Source organism: Anolis sagrei, chromosome 4 (genome assembly GCF_037176765.1).
Source record: "Anolis sagrei isolate rAnoSag1 chromosome 4, rAnoSag1.mat, whole genome shotgun sequence".
In the NCBI taxonomy this organism is placed as follows: Eukaryota; Metazoa; Chordata; class Lepidosauria; order Squamata; family Dactyloidae; genus Anolis; species Anolis sagrei.
This window is the reverse complement of record NC_090024.1, coordinates 57,720,393-57,739,252: the sequence shown is the minus strand read 5'-3', so window position 1 is coordinate 57,739,252 and position 18,860 is coordinate 57,720,393. Positions and strand designations below refer to the sequence as shown.

The following is an 18,860-nucleotide window of genomic DNA, read 5'->3' as shown; positions in this document are numbered from 1 at the left end:
AATAATAATAATAATAATAATAATAATCTTTATTTATATCCCGCCACTATCTCCCCAAAGGGGACTCGGGGCAGCTTACATAAGGCCAAGCCTGATAATACAATTACAATAAAATGAATACAAAATAGCAAAAATAACAATGCAATAAAATAAGGCAATAACATAAGTGAACATAAGAACAAAATAGAGCAGTGCAAGATACAGTAACAAACACACACAATGGGTGGGCCAAATGTACACATAAAGTGATAAAACCCTGGGTGATATGGCAATGAAAAAGATGTATTTGTAAGGGAGGAGCGCGTGGAGGACGGAACAGTGGAGTCAGGCCTTTAAAAAGGTGAGGGGAAGGGCTCTGTATGAGGACAACTTGAGAGAGAAGACAACAGGAAAGAAATATATGGTCACTCTCCAAAGACACACAGTGGTGCCACACAACATAAAAATACAATAATCAGCATATATCAAATCAGTAACACACCCGTTTACATAAAACTACAACATACAGAAATTAACAAAGCTCAACTCAAATAAAGTGCTCAGTAAAACACAGCAATAGCCACTGATATCAAAGGCATCATACAATCAATTGAACAAATAAATTGTTCAATTTATTGTGCCAAAGTAAACAGCAATAGGTTTGGCTAGTACCTAAACATTATTGAAGCCTGCTGGAAAAGGCACGTTTTTAACTCTCTTTTTCATTAGAATCCATGAATATATACACTGTCCCTATCCAAACCACAGGGCTCAAACTCCTCTTAAAAAGAGCTAATGGTAATTTCATTCTATGTCTACAACAATAAATCAATTAATTCATAGACCTGTTTTCCATTGGCAAAATTATCAAAGCAGTTCACAAAGCAAGACAAAGGAATAATGTATGCCTATCTATAAAGTACTATAAAGTACTATCTATAAAGTTAACTTACTTTTTAACCACAAAATCTCAGAAACTCTCAGCAGCACAGTCAGTGGTCATGCTGGTTGAGAGAAGGAGGGAATTCTAACAATTGTGTTGTAAAAGAGCAACTTTTCTCAACTTTGCTTTGCTTTCCAAGCTTTTCAGGACAGAGTAATCTTTTATGGAGTTTAGAGTAGGGATGGGAATCATGTAGCCCTCCAGAATCTTCTTAGCCCACAACTCCAGCTGTTCTCCTTGCCAGTAAAACCAAGAGTAAGGTGAGAACCAATTATGTTTAGAAAGAGGCAGGACCAGCTGCCAATCCTAGATATTAATAAGATGAAATACCCTCTGGTGTAGAAAGTAAGTACAGATAGCAGAGATGTCTCCGCTGGTAAATGTGAGGAAAGTACCTCTGGAAGGAATCCATTTTAACCATTGTAAAGGGAGACAGAGCCAGTCCACAGTGAGGAAAGAAAAGGTTGAAAAGAATCCTCATTGCAGACCCATCCCATCAAAAGAAGATTGTTTCAACCATCTAACCCATTCAGTGGAATAAGATGTCACTATTCACTATTAAGCATGTAGGAAACTAAAACTGACTTGCCCACATGTACCCAGAAAATTCATCACAAAGTTGGGAATTTAATCAAACTCTGATTTTTATGTGATACCACTAGAAAGCACTGGCTAAAATGTATCATCTGGAATGTTGGAAGACAAAAGGGGTTTCCTTCTTGCTGCAACTGCTTATACTTACATGAGGAAGTCCGCATACTAGTTACACTATTGAAATGCACTTGGGTGGCCATCTGTGTGCTGTGATTTTACTATAAACTCTAAAAGATAGAGAGGAGAAGAAATCTAAAATGTCCAAGAGCAACCAGTCTAAGTAGTAATTTTGGTTGTGTGATGGCACTTACATAGGAATTTCATTTCAAATGAATATGTTAACAAAATGGGACCAGGCCAACTTTATGTACACTTCTACAGAAGATAAACCTCATTTGTGTTTCAATGATATTCATCCCCAAGTGATTAGACCTATGACTGCAATCCCAAAACTTAATGCATCTTTCTTTCTATACTATGTGATGCACTAGTCTGTAAAGGTGATCATGTACAGTTAGTAATTGTAACTAGAAACATCATTTCAAGCAAGAGCTGAAATAAGATCTTAAAAGCTTCAAAACAGTCCCCTTCTCATTTATTTTTAATAGATGTATCCATTCTAAGGCTCAAAATACTCATTTACATTTGTCAAATTCTATGCAAGAGTCTTAAATTCCATCCACATCTATTATTTTAATTCTTCATTTTTTTACTGGGCTTTGGACATTTTAAATAATGGGATATAGTGCAATAATATAAAAGGAAAATGTAATGTATGGATATATTTTACAGTTGAGCCTCAAGAAATGGGAAAGGGCCTAGATTTATTTGCCCCATGTACTTTTCCCCAAGAACGGACTAAAGGTGGTATACAATTAAATAGAGAAAATACAGCTAAAACTTAAAACAAACCTATTAAAAATAAACATAATTTGATTTATATCAGTTGCATGACATAGAATGCATCTCTGTTCTCAACTCCTACTCAAATGCTCTCATCATATGGAATGAATCATGTTAGTTCTTGAAAATAACTCAGCTGGTGATATGGCATTTTCACCATTCTGGTTTTGCTAGATGCTTGGAGAAAATACAATGGGTGAAATTGTCTGTGACCACCAACAACCTCTGAGGATGCCTGCCATAGATGTGGGTGAAATGTCAGGAGAGAAAGCTTCTGGAACATCTCCATACAGTCCAAAAAACTCACAGCAACCCCAGCATTCATGTAAGTTGACATGACTTCCATGTGGCTAAAAATTCATATCCTGTCTTCAAATATCTGCACTTGAAATCAGTAAAATTCACCATGAGTATTTACATGGCTTTCATATAAATCATTAAGGTGGGAAGTTGGGAACAAGCCAGCCTGCAACAGCAGGACATCTTAATATCTCCCATTGAGTAGTACTTCCAGTGGAAAATTATTACATCAGTCATCGGACACCAGGAGATGTTGTAATTCTTTGCATTTGACTATGGGGATGCAACCAGATAATTCTCCAATTTGTCACAATATAGTGAGATGTAAGGAGGGGACTCCTGCAGCTATACAATACACCCAGGAGGTAACAGATGGCTCAGTGTAATGTTTGTTTCAATTTTATTGAGAGCCAATAAGAAAAATCAGCATTCATGAAATCTTTAAAAATTCACTTTATTTTTTTTAAAAAAACTGATATATATATATATATATATATATATATATATATATATCATAGAGTTTAATCTAATTTAGCTACAGCGTTGTTTATCTGGTTTGTCAGTAGTGAAACAAATAAGAAATTGTGAGACTCCTTCGGTATAAATAAATAAATAGGAGGAGGAGACAACATGGTTGTTCAGATTGTTGGAAGTCAACCACATCCTGCACAAATTTCGAGTCCTCAACAAGGAGTAAACAAGCAGCTAAGTTAGCTGGTAGGAAAAGCCCTTCCCTCATTGCCCTCTTTGTTGACCCCCTCCCCCCACCGCCTCTCCCCTGCTGTCTCCTGTTTGTTACATGTTATACTGATACTTCTCTTTTTAGTCTAAGTTTCTAGCTACATGATGAGCTTCTGAGACTTCATTTTCTTCTTTTCCTCTGAACATGGATGTCTTCTGAAAGATAGACAGATAGCTTGCCCCTAACTTTCCTATATAGACATGTAATTCTTTTCATAAAGTATTTTATAACTTTGAAAGCTTGACACTGCTCCTGTATGGCTGAAGCCCATTTGTTCTACTGCTCTACTGCTCAAGACACTTCCAATCTGCTAAACTGCTGCTACTACTGTTGTTGCTGATTTACATTTTTCCATTTTGAAATTACCCAAGAGAGATGACATGATAAATCAACTGTGAAGTGAAACAAAGTTCTGTCTGCCTACCTACTCTCACTGGAAACAGGATGACCAAACATCATTTATCAATGTGGAGCCCCTAACCAATAAATGTAGTTTCTTGAAGATCCTTGGCTTAGCATTGGTCCATTTACTTGATATCTGTCGACACCTTCAAGTTAGGGTTCCAAGGTGCGCAGAACAATGTTTCATTTTAATTATTAAAACACAGCTCTGGGGTGGGAAGTGGCTCACTTAGGTAGCACTAGAGAATGGTTTAATTTAATATACACACACATAGCTAGTTAGTGGGGGGAAACACAGAGAAAGACTTGGAAGGTTACATAATGAAAAGTTTAAATGCTCCACCCTCACATGCTGCAAGCAGACACAAATCTGTCAATACTACATTTCATTTTTTAAAAGAAAATTCCAACCACCTCTCCCCCCCCCCCCCATTGGTCTATTTAGCTAAAAGGGAGGTGCCCCCTAAAATACTGCACTATAGACTTGGTAAAATAGGCATGAGTGTACTTGTTTAGAAGCAACTCCAGCGCAATCAGTACAGAAATACCCTGTTTGAAATCTTTCATGACAAAGAGAATTATCAAATTTTTATCTTGTCACATGGATCATAAACCTTGTTGTGCCTCGTGAAGACTCTCACTGTTTACCCCTAGTTAAGCTCTTTTTAGTTAGAGGTATTAATATTTTATGTTCAGTTTCGGGGGGGGGGGGTCAGTTCTGGTTCTTGGACCTTTTTGTGAAGGCCAGAAGGTCTACAAAATAGCAGTTGGAGCTGTATTCAAGTTCAGTCAGATCTACATTCAAGTCCAGTCAGAGTTAAATATTAAGACCATCTTACAGACAATTGAACATTATACAAGACAGAGACAATAAGAAGAAACAAAGATTAAATAGCCTCAGTTTCACCAGAACTGTGTCTATCTCTCAAAGACTTACCTCTCCTCATAAGGACTTTGTAGTGAGATTCAAGAGGAGAGAAAGTCTAAAGTTCTTGACAGTTAATAAACTCTTGTTTGATTCAACTATATTGTCTCTGATTTGTTCCCTACACAGCCAGTTCACCATCCAAGTAGTTAAGATAGTGGTGGGGGGCGGGGGGGGGGGGGGCGGAACAAACCTTATTTAGTAACATTCAGTTAATCCAAATTGCCACACATTACAATACAAGCATAATTCATAACAAAGTTTCTTACTTGACTGTGATGGAAATTATGGCCAAGATCCTATATATACACTTTTAGTACAGTGGAAATATTCCCTTGTGTAGTTATGATGGATCCCCCAGCCATGCAACTGATTATGAATGATTTTGCACAATGATTGATTACTTCCCCATTCACTACACACACAAAATGAGGAAAAAGCTCTTTGTGTGCTTAGAAAATGTTGGCTATACTATGGACCTCACTGATGCAAACTCTAAGAGAGCACATTTTTACATTTCAGTAATTTTCCATTATGGTATAGTGGTTCTAGTAGTGGACTAGGGCCAAGGTTCAAATCCCCACCCAGCTATAGAAACCCATTAGATACCTTGGGTAAGTTACAGGGTGGTATATTTGGACTGAACATCAGAATAAACTTCTTGACAGTGAAAACAATTTGACAATGGAACCAATTATGAGATAAGTTGAGGCCTCTTTTTCTAGATGTCTTCAAAATGAGGCTGGTTAGTTGCTGGAGATCCTGCACTGAACAGGAGACTGAGCCAAACGACCCATATGAACCTTTCAAATTCTTTGATTAGAATACCTATGTCAGAAATGACTCAATGGCACAAAACAATAGCTATCTAATAACATTACAGTCTGTATTTTTGATCCTATAATGAAAATTGCATGGAAGACTTTTCAGACATGTCTATTAAGTTTGTCAAAGGAGTGATATAACTGTGGAAATGTAATAGAGTTACACTCTTTCCTCTAGAATTTTTCTTAAATTAAATATGATTCTCATCTATAAGCCAGAGACCCTTACGCCCCGCATCTTTCTTTAAATTTAATAATTCATTGTTCTTATCCCTCTCAGAACTGATTGTTACTCACTAGGGAATGCTGAACCATTAGAAAAATCAGAGAGGAAAGATTTGTCAGGTCAGGAGGAATTGAAATGTTCCTCTATCCCTGCCTGCCCTCATATATTTAAGTTGATTTGGGGGATAAATGAGACAGGAGGAGGAGCAGAAATCACCTTTCCCTATTCTGCCGACAGAAGCTTTTGATTCTGAAGCTGGAGCTAGTGGGAAACAGCATTTTGTTATAAGTAAAGATGCCAGTCCCAATCACCGAAGACTTTCAGCATCAGATTCATACCTCAACACTTACATAATTTCTACTGATTTAATAGGGCTGCTCTCATTGGAACTACCAGATTGGATCCATGTCATTTATTGTACTACTGAAGACTCTGTAAAGCTTACATATTCAACAAGAATAAATTAATAATGGAATTGATCCAAGACTTTTCAGGATTCAGAGCTAGAATGCATTCTGGGGAGATCCCCTCTCAAGTCTTAGAAGGTGTTTAATTAACTGCTAGAAAGAACCAGGCAGCTCTGATAACTAACATTTCACTTAGAACAAGCAATCACATTTAATTCCTAAGGTAAAGATGACAAACTAGCATTAAAGCAAGACAGTCACCTCTAGGGATGATCCTTATTACAAAATGCCATGTAAAACCTATTGTCAGTTTGCTACCTCACAACTGATGTAAAAACCCAACAGTTACAATTGTGCCACATTCTCATCACTTCCCTAATGTGATGAGCCCTTTGTGCTTTTGTGCCAGCATTCTACCACTGAAGTGACATCTGGGGTGAGATTCTCCTCCTCTCAAACCCCTTGCTATTCCCAAGGTAGTAAATCATTGATTCCAAGTTTTTTAAATTAACCTCAGCTGTAATTGTGATTTTGTCCTATAAAGATTTTTTTAATACTATGGCGTATCAGAACTATGGGATGCTGGCGTTATGAAGCCAAGCACAGTTATAGGACCACAAATTGACATAGTTGCTGATAATTGTAATTGCGTGACTGCTATGGGGCAGTGGCTTTGCATGATAAAGTCCTATATCTGTAGAATTAGGAAAGATCCAACTTTGCAGAGTGTGCCTTTCCATCAAAATTGGAACCCAGATCTTCTTTCCTACAGTTAATTATAGAGCAAGTTTAAAGTTAGTTGTTTTATTATAAGTAAACAGAATCAATATTCACTACTAATGTTTTTAGCTTCAAGCTACAACACAGTCAAAATGAGGCACACACTTTTGTCAAAGTCAGTGACAGAGGGAAGACCCATCAAATTCAAGACATCACACAGGTATGCTTCAGTTAAGAAAGCCTCCAGCAGAGAAGCTCCTTTTAATGATGGCCCAGCCTCTCCCCCTTTTTCCTCCTTTATTTCTAGCTAGCTAGAAGTTATGAAACAGTATCAGCTTTTGGGGAAATGACAAAGCAGCCCTGAAGAAACACTGACTTTCAGTGACAGGCTGCAGCACTGAGTATGCAGTAAACAATACATATAAACAATAAAGTTTCTGCTGAGAAGTAGCAGGTCTTCACTCCAGCCTGAGCCAAGGACTTGCTAAACTTTTCTACTTGGGACCCCCATTTGTCCAAAGAAACCTTCACGTGACCCTGGATATATATGTATATAACATTCATTGATAATATATCAGCATTAGCCATGCTAGATAAATAGGATTTTCCTTTTTATGGGGCACAGCTGAAGCATCTTCCTCATAGTCCATTGTAAACAAAGCACAGCAGATTCATGTAAATGTCTGAAACAGCCACATGGTGACATTCAGGAAAAAACTTTGGGACCCCAACATTGAGCTGAAGGGACCCCATCTGTGGTTGTGACCTGTACTTGAAGAAGTTTTGTTCTGTCTAGCCCATACTGCTCTAGCTCTGTGTGCCTGCATGCAACAAGTAAGATAAACAGCAGCTGCCTTCATAATCTCTTACAAAGCATACATAAAAGTAAAATAGAGAGAAAAACTGAAAACAGAAAAGCCTACCTAACTAGCTACACCCAACATGCTAAAATGGCAGGTATTATCTGCCAGTTAGGCCACCAAAATCAAAGTATAAAAAGAAGAAAGGGCAGTGAAAGAAAAAAAACCTGGTCACATTTTGGACAAATTTTTAAGAGGTTTCTAGAAGATTAAAATGTTTTTATTTACTTATACTGTACAAGCCTTATTTGACTTGGTTGTTTCATTTCACGTGCCCATATTGTTAGTGAATAAAGCATTTGTTGAAACAGGCTGAACCCAATTTAATTTTGGGTTGGGTTTATTTGTTTGTTTTTTATATGATGTAGAAATCCATCTTTATTCTTTCCATGACATTTATCTAATAAATCAATTAACTCACATGGCATCTTTAATCTAGGATTAGGTCCCAAGGCAGCTCCTAAAAAGAATTAGCTACAAACAATAAATTATTAAACCTTAATTAAGATCATCATATGAAAACAACAGACTTAAATATAACAATATAAAATCATTACATTACATACCAAAATTATAAATAAAGCACACATTCACCCATTAAGAAGCCTCTCTCCAAGTACACATTAAGAGCCTGATTGAACAAACAGATTCTTTCCTATTGGTGAAGGAGAGCAAGGAGGGAGCCAGTCTGGCCTCTTATAAAAGGGAATTTCAGAAGGTGGTACCAGCCACTGATAAAGTTTGCTCTCGTGTCCTCACCAAACAAGCCTGTGATTATGGAAGGACCACAAAAAACCCTTCTCTGTGGTTCTTAAGGCTCTGAGAGATTCCTACAATGAGACACAATCTATCAGATATTCTGGACCTAAGTCATATGTGGCATTACAGATCATGACCAGAACTCTGAACACTGCTGAAAGTGGGTTTAAAATCCTGGGCTCCTAATCCCTGTGAATGTGGCGCCAGAAAGTATTCCTTTCACATAATTTCAAAAAAGAGTGAGGATTTTTGAACAAAAAACCAACCACAAGTTTTTGTGCACACCAAAGAGCCCCCAAAAGCAAAATGAATGTGTAAATCAATGAATATTGTATAATTCCTTCTGTCACTCATTCTTATGGGTTTTATTTTCATGCAAAAAAATAAAATTCATTTTCTACACATTGGTTGGAGGCATGAGAGGGAATACATCTGAAGGAGGTCAGGTAGACTTCTGAAAATGCTTTTGCTACATGGCTGTGAAGTTCTCATCCTCTACTTCAGTCCTCAGACATTATTTCATTTCCGAGAGTTCTTGGAAATGGGAATTTTAATGGCTGGGCTGGGTCAAAGTAAAAAAAAAAAATGGAACCAAATATACCAGCACATTGTTGACTTAAACTTCCCCCTTCTGTACTTGAGCTTTTGGAGATAAATTTCAGCATTTTATAGCTTGGTAGAAAACATACACAATGGAGAAGCAACAAATACTAGATTTATATGAAAGGGGACACTGCAGCCAGACCTTGAGGCAAACCAACCTTTATATGTGCACTTCTCTTGAAATTCAATCCCATTAAATTCAATGGAACTTGCACTGAAGAAAAATAGGAACTATTTCCCTGTAAAATAGTTTTTTTTAAAGGGAATACTACTTCATAGTAAAAGCAAAAGGTAGCTTAATAACCTACATAATTATAGAAATATTAGTATCAATGACATTTACAGGTGACAGTGATTTTGAAGATTAAAGGATACTTTTTAGATATTCATACAAATGTATTCCAACATAATTTATCATAGACGAGGCAGTATCAATTGTAAAAGTGAAGAGGAAATGTCTCACGTGTACAGGCTTTCAGTATATGCACAATACTTATCCTCACACATGTTTATGTATGTGTTAATGCATGTGTCTCTGTGTGTAGACAGATGAATGATATCCCTTACCCATACAGGGACAAATATTTGGCCAATCAATAAGTGATTAAACTGATCAAAATTTGGAATCCTAGGGTACATCGACACTGAACATTTTGGTTGATCAGCCCCATGGCAATTACACACTGCACAAGGGCTGATTCAAGGTTATCTTGGGGAAAAGCCACCTTAATGAAGCCTTGCCCCAGGTAACCTACCTTAAATGCTCCTGTCTCTAAGTCAGGTTTTCCCTCTGACTTAGAGACAGTAAAGGCAGCTGGACTGGTTCCCAACCTGAACCAGTTGCAGCTGTCCTGTCTGCCTGCCATCCTGAGGAAATTGCATGGTACTTCCCTGTGTCTTCTATATCACTATGGTCCCTGACTACACCTTGTCATCTTCCGTATCCCCTGTGCTTGTTTTGACATTAGAGGAGGGGCTTTCCACATCTCCACCCTAGGGATAAGATAGGTGGTATGTTGTGGCTGGGACCTGCCATGACACAGGGGGTGGAGAGGGACATCTAGCATAGTTGGGCAGTAGAGACTTCCCTCCACTTCTGGTTGAGGGAATCCCTATGAAGATTCCAGTTGGGCCTGATCCAGTGTCTAGCATGTGGCATTGGGCTACCATTTGGATTCAGTGTAGAAGGGATCCAATTCTCAATGTAAAATATAAACATTTAGATGAATTGAAACAGAAAAGAAGACGAAGGTAGATTGAAAGAAGATATAACATTAGTTGCTGGTTATGTGATCCACATTGAGTGGTGTCAGAGGTCAAGGGGGATGGGTTCACGGGTGTGGAGTGAGACGTGTAAGGACATGTTAAGGTGTGATAACTACAGCTAATATCTGCTTTTCATATGTTTTACAAATGTTTGCTGTATACTACTTTCCCAACTTTTTTGTATGCTTGCATTTTTGTATGCATTTCTTTTTCTGTTTCGGCTACTTGCTTTTTATTGTTTGTTTTATTTTTATATGCGCAATAAAACAATAAAAAGTTATTTCCAAGGAAAGTGCTACAGCACTAAGCAATCACTTCCTTGTAACTTTAAGTTTTGCTCCTTTTTGAGCAATTGCTACACATTTATTTTAAAAGTTAGGTTCTTGATCCTTCTCTAAAATATAAATAATGGAAAAGAAGACAATCAAAGTGATTTGAATTCTCAAAACAACAACAACACACAATTCTTACAGTGTCTGTCTTGGCTAAGGATGCAGTCTTGACAGCATTTCCAAAAAACTTTGTCACTGACTCCTGCATAATACTAACATAATTTGCTCTGAGACTAAACATTTGACTTTGTTGCACAATACTGTTTGAAGAACCCAAAGTGACTTTTCCTTTTAAAGCAGGATGATGGGGGAGTATAAATTCAAGAACTTTCACACTTCATGCTGAAGCCCATAAAAAGTAAAGCTTGCTTTTATGAGTTTTCTGCAGTGGTTTAGTCATTCCAGTCTCTTGTTTACACCATAATAAGTGTTATGTGCATACTCAGAATATGCCAGGGAAATGCTTAAATTACATCTACCACATTTCTACTTCTCTCTGTTAGACCCAAATGCACATTCAGACTTCAAGGAAGAACCATCACCGCAAACAAAATACCTGTTTGTTGGGAAACAGAAGTTTAGGCCCACTAATTCATGAAAACACAGTCAAAATAAGGACTAACTAAAATAAGGACTAAGGCAAAATCCTTAAGAGAAATATGCAAACTCATTCCATAAATAGTTGGGGACAGAGCTTCTCAACAATGAAATAATTTTGAGGGGGTCTTATGGATGGGAAGCAACCCCAAAACCCTTGTAAATAATAAATAAATGTTCTTGATTAGCCCTTAAGCCATATCACCATAGGTAAAAGGTAAAGGTAGTCCCCTGACATTAAATCCAGTCATGTCTGACTCTGGAGTGTGGTGCTCATTTCCATTTCTAAGCCGAAGAGCGAGCGTTGTCCATAGACACCTCCAAGGTCATGTGGCCGGCATGACTGCATGGAGCGCCGTTAACTTCCCACCGGAGCGGTACCTATCACCATACCGGACTCAAAAACAAAGCTTTTAAAGTAAAGGCAAAGGTTTCTCCTTGACCTGTACATGTCTGATTCATGTCCGATTCTGGGGGGTAGTGCTCATCTCCATTTCTAAGCCAAAGAGCTGGCATTGTCTGTAGATGCCTCCAAGGTCATGTGGTCGGCATGACTGCATAGAGCGTGCCAGAGCGGTACCTATTGATCTACTCACATTTGCATGTTTTCAAACTGCTAGGTTGGCAGAAGCTGGGGCTAACAGCAGAAGCTCAACCCACTCCCCAGATTTGAACCACCAACCTTTTGGTCAGCAAGTTCAGCAGCTCAGCAGTTTAACCCACTGTGCCACCTTGGACTCCAACAAAGCTTGCTCAACTTAATAAAACTCCATATAGTAAGTTAAATAAGACACTTATATATAGGTGTAAATACTTGGTATGATAAAACTGAATATATACATCATATTTCCCTAACCCCTCTACAATTCACTCTGATCAGCCCCACGTATGTGGATCTCAGATGTATTGCTTTTCTTTACAGAGCTGTTTTAGATGTTATTTTTGGGTCTTGGCCACATATAAAATATGTTGTTCTGAATTGATAGTCCCAATAAATTGTCTGTTTGGTATATGGGCCAAAGTACAAGCTTCTCACCTTCTGATACAATCTACAATCAAATAATATGCATATGATATCCTCAAAACCCTTGTCATGGATCCATAGAATGTTGAAGTCCTTAACATCAAGAATAGGACTTTGTTCAAATACACACACTAAAACAACTGTATTCACACGTCACATGTCAAGGATACCAATTCAAAGAAATAGATGTGCAAATCCATTTTAGCACAAAAAAAACATCTTTGAGACTAACTGGAAAGAAAAACATGCTAGCATGTCCACTTCATCAGATGCTCTGAGGGAAGCCACAGTGGACGAACAGGAAGAGGTGTGAAAAAAGCCATGGAAATGCAAAACATATTGGAAGAATATTGATTGTCCTAAAGGATAGCGGTGAGAGACAGGTTTTCCAGAAAAGCTTATGTATAGTGGAAGGAAGTTTTTGTCTAGTGCATTCGTATACGTGCAGGACCAGCAAAATACTGTTGCAAACCAGGCATGAGGAGATTTTTATGTGTGGGTGGCTTGCTGAAAACCATTGATCTAATAGCTGTAATGTGCCAAGAGCCTAAGAAAATGCTGTGAAATTCAGTAGGTTGCCATAAGTGGAGAAGCGGAATAATGAGATCATAGAGTTGGAAGAGACCCCAAGGGCCATCCAGTACAACCACTGCCATGAAGGAACACATAATCAAAGTACTCTTGACAGATGGTCATCCAGCCTCTGCTTAAAAACTACCAAAGAAGAATCCATCACTTTCCCAGGCAGACAAACAGCCCTTAACATGAGGAAGTTTTTGCTAATGTTTAGGTGCAATTTGAATCCATTGCTCCATGTCCTAATCTATAGAGTAGCAAAAAAACAAGCTTGCTTCTTTCTGAATAGGGCACCCTTTCAAATATTTAAATATCATATCCCTCCTCAACCACCTCTTCTCTAAATCACACACATACAGATCCTCATAGGGAAGTTTCTCAACCTGGGGGTTAGGACCCCTGGGGGGCCATGAGGGGGTGTCAGAGGGGTCATCAAAGAACATCAGAAAACACAGTATTTTCTGTTGGCCATGGGGTTCTGTGTGGGAAGTTTGGCCCAATTCTATCATTGGTGGGGTTCAGAACGCTCTTTGATTGTAGGTGAACTATAAATCCTAGCAACTACAACTCCCAAATGTCAAGGTCTATTTTCCCCAAACTCCACCAGTGTTCACATTTGGGCATATTGAGTATTCATGCCAAGTGTAGTCCAGATCCATCATTGTTTGAGTCCACAGTGTTCTCTGGATATAGCTGAACTAGAACTCTCAAACTCAAGGTCAATGCCCACCCAACCCTTCCAGTATTTTCTGTTGGTCATGGGAGTTCTGTGTGCCAAGTTTGGTTCAATTTCACCATTGGTGGAGTTCAGAATACTCTTTGATTGTAGGTGAACTATAAATCCCAGAAAGTACAACTCCCAAATGTCAAGGTCTATTTTTTCCGCAAACTCCACCAGTGTTCACATTTGGACATATCAAGTATTTGTGCCAAATTTGGTCCAATGAATGAAAATACATCCTGCATATTGGATATTTGCATTACGATCCATAGCAATAGCAAGATTACAGTTATGAAGTAGCAATGAAAATGGTTTCATGGTTGGGGGTCACCATAATATAAGGAACTGTATTAAGGGGTCACGACATTAGGAAGGTTGAGAAATACTTTTATGGAATAGCAAAAAAAAAACCAAGCTTGCTCCCTCCTGAACAGGGCACCTTTTCAACTATTTAAACATCATATCCTTCCTCAACCTCCTCTTCCCTAAACCCCACATATACAGGGACCCATAGGACTTGGCTTTCAGGCCTTTGCAGTGTATCAATGTCCTTCTTGAGGCCACCACATTCCCAGGCTGCTATACGCCTGTGAGACGTGGACCATCTACAGATGTCACATGCAACTCCTAGAACGATTCCATCAGTGTTGCCTCTGGAAAATCCTGCAAATCTCTTGGGAAGACAAGTGGACAAATGTCAGCATGCTGGAAGAAGCAAAGACCACCAGCACTGAAGCGATGGTTCTCCAGAATCAACTCCGCTGGATCGGTCAGGTTGTCCGGATGCCCAAAGCAGTTGCTCTACTCCGAACTCAAGAATGGAAAATGGAATGTTGGTGGGCAGGAAAAGAGATTTAAAGATGGGCTCAAAACCAACCTCAAAATTTCTGGCATAGACACTGAGAACTGGGAAGCCCTGGTCCTTGAGCACTCCAGCTGGAGGTCAGCTATGACCAGCAGTGCTGTAGAATTTGAAGAGGATCGAAAGGAGGGCGAAAGAGAGAAACATGTCAAGAGGAAGGTGTGTCAAGCCAACTCTGACTGGGACCGCCTTCCACCTGGAAACTGATGCCCTCACTTGCAGGATTACATGCAGATCAAGAATAGGGCTCCACAGTCACTTATGGACCCACCGCCAGTACACCAATCTTGGAAGACAATCCTACTTAGAATCATAGAATCATAGAATCAAAGAGTTGGAAGAGACCTCAAGGGCCATCCAGTCCAACCCCCTGCCAAGAAGCAGGAATATTGCATTCAAATCACCCCTGACAAATGGCCATCCAGCCTCTGCTTAAAAGCTTCCAAAGAAGGAGCCTCCACCACACTCCGGGGCAGAGAGTTCCACTGCTGAACGGCTCTCACAGTCAGGAAGTTCTTCCTAATGTTCAGATGGAATCTCCTCTCTTGTAGTTTGAAGCCATTGTTCCGCGTCCTAGTCTCCAAGGAAGCAGAAAACAAGCTTGCTCCCTCCTCCCTGTGGCTTCCTCTCACATATTTATACATGGCTATCATATCTCCTCTCAGCCTTCTCTTCTTCAGGCTAAACATGCCCAGTTCCCTAAGCCGCTCCTCATAGGGCTTGTTCTCCAGACCCTTGATCATTTTAGTCGCCCTCCTCTGGACACATTCCAGCTTGTCAATATCTCTCTTGAATTGTGGTGCCCAGAATTGGACACAATATTCCAGATGTGGTCTAACCAAAGCAGAATAGAGGGGTAGCATTACTTCCTTAGATCTAGACACTATGCTCCTATTGATGCAGGCCAAAATCCCATTGGCTTTTTTTGCCGCCACATCACATTGTTGGCTCATGTTTAACTTGTTGTCCACGAGGACTTCAAGATCTTTTTCACATGTACTGCTCTTGAGCCAGGCGTCACCCATTCTGTATCTTTGCATTTCATTTTTTCTGCCAAAGTGGAGTATCTTGCATTTGTCACTGTTGAACTTCATTTTGTTAGTTTTGGCCCATCTCTCTAATCTGTCAAGATCGTTTTGAATTCTGCTCCTGTCCTCTGGACTATTGGCTATCCCTCCCAATTTGGTGTCGTCTGCAAACTTGATGATCATGCCTTCTAGCCCTTCATCTAAGTCATTAATAAAGATGTTGAACAGGACCGGGCCCAGGACGGAACCCTGCGGCACTCCGCTCGTCACTTCTTTCCAAGATGAAGAGGAAGCATTGGTGAGCACTCTCTGTGTTCGTCCACTTAACCAATTACAGATCCACCTCACTGTAGTTTTGCCTAGCCCACATTGGACTAGTTTCCTTGCCAGAAGGTCATGGGGGACCTTGTCGAAGGCTTTACTGAAATCCAGGTACGCTACATCCACGGCATTCCCCTCATCTACCCAGCTTGTAGCTCTATCGAAGAAAGAGATCAGATTAGTCTGGCATGACTTGTTTTTGATAAATCCATGTTGACTATTAGCGATGACTGCATTTGTTTCTAAGTGTTTGCAGACCGCTTCCTTAACAATCTTTTCCAGAATTTTGCCCGGTATCGACGTGAGGCTGACCGGACGGTAGTTGTTTGGGTCGTCTTTTTTTCCCTTCTTGAAGATTGGGACCACATTGGCCCTCCTCCAATCTGCTGGAACTTCTCCAGTTCTCCAAGAACTCTCAAAGATGGTTGCCAATGGTTCCGAAATGACTTCCGCTAGTTCCTTCAATACTCTTGGGTGTAGTTGATCTGGCCCTGGGGACTTGAACTCATTAAGAGCGGCCAGGTATTCCTGGACGACTTCTTTCCCAATTTGGGGTTGGATGTCCTCCAATCCCTCACCCACTCCATCTTGCTGAGGTTGAAGACTCTCTTTTTGTGAGAAGACCGAGGCAAAGAAGGCATTAAGTAGTTCTGCCTTTTCCCTATCCCCTGTCAGCATTGCCCCATCTTCTCCTCGAAGAGGTCCTATCGCCTCCTTGTTTTTCCTTTTTCTACTGACATAAGAATAGAAGCCCTTTTTATTGTTTTTAATGTCCCTGGCAAGTCTGAGCTCGTTTTTTGCTTTAGCCTTGCGGACCTTTTCCCTACAGGTGTTGGCTATTTGTTTGAATTCTTCTTTGGTGATTTCTCCCTTTTTCCACTTCTTGTGCATGTCCCTTTTGTGTCTTAGCACAGTTAGAAGTTCTTTGGACATCCATTCTGGCTTCTTTGCACTTGTCCTATTTTTTCTCTTTGTTGGCACGGTTTGCAATTGCGCCTTGAGTATTTCACTCTTGAGAAATTCCCATCCATCCGTAGCTCCCTTGTCTTTTAGTATCTGTGTCCACGGAATGCTGCTCATCGTTTCCTTCATTTTTTGGAAATCAGCTCTCCTAAAGTCCAAAATGCGGGTTTGACTTGTCTTAGTTTCGGCCTTCCTTTGTACCTCAAATTGCAGGAGCACATGGTCACTTGCCCCTAAGGATCCTACCACTTCGACCGCATCGATCAGGTCCTCCGCATTTGTTAGGATGAGATCAAGAGTAGCCAATCCCCTTGTTGCCTCTTCTACCTTCTGGACCATGAAATTGTCTGCAAGGCAAGCGAGGAATTTGTTGGACCTTGTACTCTTGGCCGAGTTTGTTTTCCAGCAAATATCGGGATAGTTGAAATCGCCCATGACTACTACATCTCTTTTCTGTGCCTGTTTGGTCAACTGTTGGCAGAAGACTTCATCAAGATCTTCCTCCTGGCTTGGGGGTCTGTAGTAGACGCCTACAACGACATCTTTTTGAGTCCCAGTTCCCTTGATTCTTATCCTTGGACAACAAGGGATCACCTAAGTAAGTACTTGTGCAGTCCACCTGGGAATACTTACTTAGGCGATCCCTCGTAGTCTGAGGATGATGTTCCTCCAAGTGTAGTATCCTGGCTGGTCGGGGTTGGCTTGACGTGCCTTCCTCTTGGCACATTTCTCTCTTTCGCCCTCCATTCGTGCCTCTTCAAATTCTGCAGCACTGCTGGTCACAGCTGACCTCCAACTGGAGCGCTCAAGGGTCAGGGCTTCCCAGTTCTCAGTATCTATGTCAGAGTTTTTAAGGTTGGTTTTGAACCCATCTTTAAATCTCTTTTTCTGTCCTCGAACATTACACCCATCTTGGAAGACAATCCTACTCGGACAACGAGGGATTCCTTAAGTAACTATTCTCAGGTGGACTCCACAAGTTCCTTCCTCATCACACTAGAGGGAAAAAATCCGCTTAAAATCTGTTTTCTGCCTCCTGCAGGATGCTCGGGTTTGTAGTTTAGGGAGGAACCTTTAGCAGCCCCACTAAACTACAAACCCCAGAATTCTGCAGGAGGCAGAAACTGGATTTTAAGTGGATTTTTTTTCTCTAGTGTGATGAAAAGTTTGAGAAAGCGTTGATATGCTGCTGCCGCCGCAACTTTCCTTTGAGAAATTCAAGAGAAAGAGAGGGAGAGAGGGAGAGAGATGACAATCCTTGCTGAACTCCAAGCAAGGACCAAAGAAAGGGAGGAAAGCATCCTAAAACACAAGCCAAGGCAACGTGAAGGGCCGAGAGGCAGAGCGCTTGCAAAGAGGAGGAATGCTGTCGCTCAAACAGTGAGGGGAGAGAGGCTGAACTGGAGAAACCGTCCAACAAGGAGCTGCTGAAGCAGAGCAGGGCTGAAGCAGAGCAGCAGGAATGGACACATGGAAAATGGGACGGGAACAGCGACTCGGGGGAGAGAGAAAGGCAACGTACCTGGCGGAGGAGCCAGTCTACCGCGCCGGGAGAGGCTGGGCTTCCCCGTCTCTCTGCTTGCCGCCTTCCTTGGCGCTCGCCAACTTCCTCGCCTCCCGAGAGAGACAGAAAGAGCCGGCCGATTGCCTGGGACTCTCCGGGCGGCGGTTTCCAGGACAGGACGGAGCCAGCCGGGCGAGTGGCTTCCTCCCTCTCCTTCCTTCCTCCTCCTCCTCCTCTTCCTCCGCCACCACGCCTCCGAGTCCGGCGGGAGGGAGAGCTCACCTGGATCAGAAAGGGGGCCAGGCAGAGAGAGGGCCCCTTTCAGTGCTCCTTGACAGCCTAGAGGTGTACCTTCTTGGGTGGCTTCTTCAGCGTTGGGCTTTGGGTGCATCTATACTGTAGAATGAATCCAGTTTGACACCAGGGGGACTGCCATGGCTCAGTGCTAGGGATGGAGCAGGCATGGGCAAACTTCCTAC

The 18,860-nt window shown here is 40.8% G+C and overlaps 1 protein-coding gene across 1 annotated transcript in view; it reads right to left on the bottom strand.

Annotated features, from left to right (window-relative positions):
* The window catches only part of CHST9 (carbohydrate sulfotransferase 9), a 106,545-nt gene extending 87,965 nt beyond the window's left edge, over positions 1–18,580 (bottom strand). Inside the window, exon 1 of the mRNA XM_060775205.2 lies at positions 18,400–18,580. The gene's annotated coding sequence lies outside the window, so the exon portion shown is untranslated. The remainder of the gene's footprint in view (positions 1–18,399) is intronic.
* Between the last annotated feature and the right edge of the window lie 280 nt (positions 18,581–18,860).